The 7,131-nt window shown below is 33.7% G+C and overlaps 1 protein-coding gene and 1 pseudogene across 1 annotated transcript in view; both read right to left on the reverse strand.

Moving 5' to 3' along the window:
- The window catches only part of FGF13 (fibroblast growth factor 13), a 472,409-nt gene that overhangs the window by 216,075 nt on the left and 249,203 nt on the right, over positions 1–7,131 (reverse strand). The window lies entirely within an intron of this gene.
- LOC111730510 lies at positions 3,968–4,086 on the reverse strand (annotated as a pseudogene).

Raw genomic sequence — 7,131 nt, forward strand, 5'->3', positions numbered from 1 at the left:
GCTTTCTCTTTGCCAAATGTTGTGTGTATGTGTGTGTATGTGTGAAAATTAATTTATTTCTCATAATGACCCTATGACAGAGGTACTATTATTATTCCCATTTTACAGATGAGTAAATTAATGCACAGAGAGCTTAACTAACTTGACCACTTGACCAAGTTGTAGCTTTCTTTTTCTTTTCTTTTTTTTTTTTTTTTTTTTTTTGCTTAATTACACAATCTGGTATTGAAATACATCATCCCAGTATCAGTAGACTTACCATGTGCCAAACTAAGATATGGAAAGCTGGCCTTTAATGAGGGTAGCTTCTCAACTATCAGGCAATCAAGCAATGTACAAATATTGAGTACTAAAGAGGTCCATGACTCTGTTCCAATGTGCTAAGAAGAGTGACTGAGTCAGCTTGGGCTGCTATAACAAAATATCATAGGATGGGCAGCTTAAAAAAGCAAAAAATTATTTCTCAAAGTTCTGGATGCTGGAAATTTGAGATAAGGGTAACTTTTTAATTAAATTTATTGGTGTGACATTGGTTAATAAACTTGTATAGGTTTCAAGTGCACAATTCAATATACAATACATATCATATGTATATTGCATTGTGTGTTCACCACCCAAAGTCAAATCTCCCTCTGTCACCATATATTTGACCCCCTTTACCCTTATCTACCTCCCCTTGCCCCCTTTTCCTTCAGGTAACCACTAAACTGTTGTCTGTGTCCATGAGTTTTTGATTGTCTTGCATTGCTTTCAGTTTTATATCCCACATATGAGTGAAATCATATGGTTCTCAAGTTTTTCTGTCTGAATTGTTTCACTTAGCATGATAATCTCAAGATCTAACTGCATTGTAATAAATGGCAGCATTTCATCTTTCCTTATTGCTGAGTAGTATTCCATTGTATATATGTACCACAGCTTGTTCCAATCATCTATTGAAGGGCACTTTGGTTCTTTCCATGTCTTGGCCACCATGAATAATGCTGCAATGAACATCGGGTGCACATATTTTTATGGATAAATGTTTTCAAATTTTGGGAGTAGATACCCAGAAGGATTGCAAAAGACCCTGATTAGCTAAAGCCATCCTGAGAAAAAAGAACAAGGCTGGAGGTATCATAATGTCTGCCTTCAAATTATACTACAAAGTGAGAATAATCAAAACAGTGTGATATTGGCAGAAAAAACAGACACACAGACCAATGGAACAGAATTGAGAACCCAGGAATAAACCCACGTATGTATGGGCAAATAATTTTCAACAAAGGAGCCAAAAACATACAATGGAGAAAAGAAATCCTCTTCAATAAATGGTGCTGGGAAAACTGAAAAGCCACATATAAAAGAATGAAACTTGACTGCTATCTGTCACCATATACCAACATTAGCTCAAAATGGATCAAAGACCTAACAATAAGACCTGGAACAATAAATTGCATAGAAGAAAACATACATGCTAAATTCACAGACCTTGGTTTTAGAGAGGATTTTATGAATTTGACTTCAAAGGCAAGGGAAGTAAAAGCAAAAATAAATGAATGGTATATCAAACTAAAAAGTTCCTGCACAGCATAAGAAACCATCAACAAAAGAAAGAGGCAACCAACTGAATGGGAGAATATATTTGCAAATAACACCTCCAGTGTGGGGTTAATATTCAAAATATATAAAGAACTCATACGCCTCAACAACAAGAAAACAAACAATCCAATTTAAAAATTGGGCAGAAGACCTTAACAGACACTTCTCCCAAGAAGACATACAAATGGTCAACAGACATATGAAAAGATGGACAACTTCACTAGCTTTAGGGAAATGTAAATCACAAATGATGGGGTAAGAGGGTCAAGCACGTGGTGATAGAAAGAAATCTAACTATGAGATGTGAACACACAGTGTAAATATATATATGCCTTACTGTTAAAGTATACAGCTGAAACATTAGATTTCGTTAACCAATGTCACCAAAAAAATTAATTAATTAATTTTAAAAAATCACAATGAGATACCACCTCACACCTTTTAGAATGGCTATCATCAACAAGACCAGTAGTAACAAGTGTTGGAGAGGTTGTAGGAATGTAAATTGGTGCAGTTACTATGGAAAATAGTATAGAGGTTCCTCAAAAATTAATGGTAACTTTTTTAGGAATCTCCATACTGCTTTTCATAAAGGCTATACTGTATCAATTTACATTCTCATCATAAGGATTTCCTTTTCTCCATATACTCAAAAAAACTTGCTATCTTTTGACTTTTTAAAAACAGTCATCCTCAAAGGTGTGATGTGGTATTTCATTATAGTTTTGATTTGCATTTCTTTGATGATTGATGATATAGAGCATCTTTTCATGTACCTACTGGACATTTCTACGTCTTTTTTGGAAAAAAAAATATCTATTCAGGTCCTTTGCCTATTTTTAATTGGGCTACTTGGTTTTTGTTGTTGTTGTTGTTGTTGTTTTTTGCTATTGAATTGTAAGTTATTTATATTTTTTGCATATTAACCCATTATTGAAAATATAGCTTGCAAATATTTTCTCCCGTTCTGTAGGCTGCCTTTTCATTGATTGTTTCCTTTGCAGAAACTAGTTTGATGGAGTCCCACTTGTTTATTTTTATTTTTGTTGCCTGCGCTTTTGGTATGAGATCGAAAAAAATTTATTGCCAAGACCACTATCAAGGAGCATTCCCACTATGTTTTCTTCTAGGAATTTCACAATTTCAGGTCTTACACTTAGTTCTTTAGTCCATTTTGAGTTTTGTTTTTGAGGATGGGATAAAATAAGGATAAAATTTCAGTCTTTTTCAGGTGGATATGCACTTTACCCAGCACCATTTACTAAAGAGACTATCCTTTCCTGATTATGTATTTTTGGTCACTCTTTATCAAAAATGAGTTGATAATACCTAAATGGGTTTCTTTCTGGGCTACTATTCTGTTCTTATATTACTAATATGTGTCTATTAGTAATATAGTTTGAAATCAGGAAGTATGACGCTTCTAATAGAAAGTGTGATGCCTCTAGCAGTGTAGTAGTGTAGTAATGTAGTTAAGTCCAATGTTTCCTTATTATTATTCTGTCTGAATGATCTATCCATTGTTGAAAGCAACGTACTGAAATCTCCTACTATTATTGTGTTGCTATCTATTTCTCCCTTTGGATCTATTAATATTTGCTTTATATATTTAGGTATTCTGATAATGGGTACATATTTATAATTATTATATCCTCTTGATAAACTGACCCCTTAATCATTTCAGTATTACCTTCATTGTCTCTTGTTATAACTTTTCACTTAAACTTTTTTTTTTTTTTTTGGTATAAGTTTAGCTGCCCCTGCTCTCTTTTGTTATTCATTGTCACAAATATCTTTTTCCATCACTTCATTTTCAGTCTGTGTGTATCCATATACCTGAAGTATCTTATAGGCAGCATATAGATGGATCTTGTTTTTTTTTTTTTTATCCATTTAGCTACTCTATGCCTTGTTATGTCTTGGAGAATTGAGTCCATTTACATTTAAAGTGTAATTTACATTTATAGATAAAGGCTTGCTATTGCCATTGTGTTGTTTTGTTCCTTTCTTCCTCTCTTGCTATCTCCCATTATGATTTGATGAATACCTCTAGTGGTATGCTTTGATTTCTTTCTCTTTATGTTGTTTTGTAGTTACCATGAGGCTTACATTAAAAGTCTATTGTAAGCTAAAAACTTAACTTCCCTTACATAGAAAAACTCTACATTTTTAATTCCTTTATCACATTTTATGTTTTTTGATGTCACACTTTACCTCTTTTATAGTGTATCCATTATCAAATTATTATAGCTATAGTTTTTGTTTGTTTGTTTGTTTGTTTGTTTGTTTGTTTGTTTGTTTTTAGGAAAGGCAACCATTGGTCGACCTCACAGATTGCAAGGACCTTGTCAGCTTACAATCCTTTATTTTTTATTATTATTTTTTACACCTACAGCAACTGGTCTTCCTAGGTGGTCTCCTGTCCAAGTACTAACCAGGCCCAACCTTGCTTAGCTTCCGAGATCAGACGGGATTGGGCATGTTCAAGGTGGCATGGCCGTAGACTATCTATAGTTATTTTTAATAATTTTGTCTTTTGCCTTTCACTTCTTATTAGGGCACTAGTCCCATCATGGGGGCTCCATTGTCATTGGGGATTAGGGCTTCAAGATATGAATTGGTGAGGGGAGACCACATTCAGTCCATAACAAGGAGATACGTGAAATCAAACTCTTATCTTCCCAGCTAGAGTGTGAGCTCTTTTAAGGACATAAATTAATATCAAATAATGTCGTAGTTAAAAGTATAGGTTCTGGATTCATATGAGAATTGGGTTTAAATTCCAGTTTAACCACTGATAAACTATGTGGCCATAGGCACGTTAAGAGGTTACTTAACCTCTCTGAACCTCATAAAATGGACAAAATTGTAATTCCAAATGGAAATGATTAAGTGATATGATCAATATAAAAAAGTACAGTGACTGACCAAAAGCAAACAATGTAATGAAACATATATGTATATCACAGGAAGCCCAGAATAATTAAGTGTGGAATTAGTGATACTAGGACAAATGCTATAGCAGGTCAGCAGAGCAAGAATCAGTATAAGGAACAGGTGTTAGAGAAGGCTTCCTGGAGGAGGTAGAGCTGAAGGATGCTTAAGAATAAGTGAAGCAGAGAAGGGAGGGCACTTCAAACCAGCCCTCCCTTCAGAGAACAATCTGAGCTCATATAGAAGCCTGAATGTGGGAATAAGCAGAAGCCCACAAGGGGGACCAGGGGTTCAGGATACCAGACAAGTTTCTATTTCATAATATTTGTTATTACCATTCTCATTCCAAAGTAGTTCTGTATTCCAAAACACACTGTATCCCAAGGGATTTAGAGAGAGAAGACTTAGGATCCATACTACCTTCTCTGCTTACCTTATACAATTATTCTGAGGATAAAGTTTAAATTTGCCTGAATATACTGGGAATTCATAAGAAAAAAGGAAGGGCTCTGTGAAAATCAAAGCGATTATCATATATTAGAAATGACACCTATGGCTCAGCTTGTATTATAACAGCAAATATCTAAGTGGTGGCAATGGATGTCAAATTATTGCAAAATAAAAGACTATCAGTTTAATCCCCTAGGAAGGCTGTTGGGACAGTGATTCTGTGACAATGGTCCAGTCAGTTTACTCGGAACTGTGTATTTCACCTCCCCATGCAAAGGCTCCAATGGCTATTGTACAGTCTCTATAAGAATCAGGGAATGGATGAGTGTCTGGAGTCAGCTCCCTCGGTGGTCTCCTTAACCTCTAAATTCTATTTCTTGTGGCACAGAAGCATCTTAGTATTTTTACATATTTTATTTGGAAGCATCTTCTTCTAGGGCCTTGTGACTGATCCCCAGACTCAGTATTTCATTAAAAAAGAAAAAGAAAAAGAAAAACAGTACCTGAGCTATTGCACCCTACTTAGTCCCATGTTCACAGCACAGAATCCAAGAGGTATCTGATTACGAAGATCACGTAATTACTATCAAAGATGTAGTAACAGTTTCACAAATAATTTGACTCTAACTCCCTTTATCAATAGAAGTGAGCAAAGTGCATGTTGTAGCACACTATCTGCAGCCTGTTTTCTTTGCTAACACTAGCAAAGAAATTCCTATTATTTACAGCAGCTCATTTAAATTTTCCTGGGAATCCATAAAGTCATATCACATACATGTGCAATGTCTTTTAAATGTAACCTATAATGATGATTCACATTTTCAAGCTCAGTCTCCAAATTTGATTAATATGGTCCTGATCAATTTGAATTTAATGAATACCTTTAGTTGCTTCTTATTTATTAGAAAACCAAGTTCTTCCTGCCAAAATGACCCCATAAGTATATCATTGCACCTTACTGTATTTATAAGTATCACTAGAAAGATTTAATTCAGCAATTCTATGAGGGTTACAAACAGCAAATAACCAAGAGAATAAAATTCAAATGGCATATTCAGAAAAAAAAAATTAAATGAAAGAGTAACATTAATTTGCAAAGGTTCCTGATGTCTTACTGAAAATTTCTGGTCAATCCAATTTATTTGATATTCATGAAATGTAAATTAAAACAAATAAAACCCAAGTACCACTACTGCCCAAGCTACTCCATTCCAACCAGATTTCTGTTGGGAATGACGTGCATTAGATCAATATGAGACCAGTAATAGAATGTACTGAAGAGGGGAAAGCAAGTACTAACAAAGTTCCTTTTAAGATAATGCTATATTGATATGAGCTAATAGGCACAGAGCTGATCATATTATGTTAAATGAAATCTATGATCCCTATCCTACCTCAAATTAGTGACTGTAATTGGAAAGGACTTTGCATCCTTCCCTGTTTCTAGTCTATGTAACAGATGTATTTAAATTAACTTATTTCTGCTTATTAAAGTTGTACATGCCCATTGTGAAAAAATTTGGAAATTAGGACAAGCATAAGGAAACTAACTACACACAAGCCTACCAATAGAGATAACCCTCTGTTGACATCTTGGCATATTTTTTCCTTCCCGTTCTCTTTTTCTACATATTGTTAATTTTTCTCCCATATAGTTAGAGCCAAACTTTTATAACCTAATCTTTTCACATAACATTATATAATAGAATAGATATTGTCCACATTATTAAAATTCATTATACACTTACATTTTCAATGGTCACATAATATGCAACCAAACAATTCCCTAATGTTGAACATTTAGGTTATTTCCATTTTTGTTATAATAAATAAAGTAGCACTGAACATTTAAATAAGATTCGCAAACAAAATGCAGACAAATGACACTGAAATTTCTTAGTTTTTCTTCTAGATGTAGAATTACAACATCAAAGGATATATGCATTTTAAGGCTTTATAAATACATCTGGTCAAAATAAGTTTCAGAATGAATGTTTCCTTTTCAATAGACTATCTCAACCTAATGCTCTTCAATAATGAATATGATTGTTAAAATACAAATTAATGAAACCACCTTTGCCAATATGATAAATATAAAACATGTTTTATTAATTTGAATATTCTTAATAACTAGAAAAGGAAGCTGAACATTTTATCATAGGTTTA

This window comes from Pteropus vampyrus, unplaced genomic scaffold (assembly GCF_000151845.1).
Source record: "Pteropus vampyrus isolate Shadow unplaced genomic scaffold, Pvam_2.0 Scaffold318, whole genome shotgun sequence".
Taxonomy (NCBI): domain Eukaryota; kingdom Metazoa; phylum Chordata; class Mammalia; order Chiroptera; family Pteropodidae; genus Pteropus; species Pteropus vampyrus.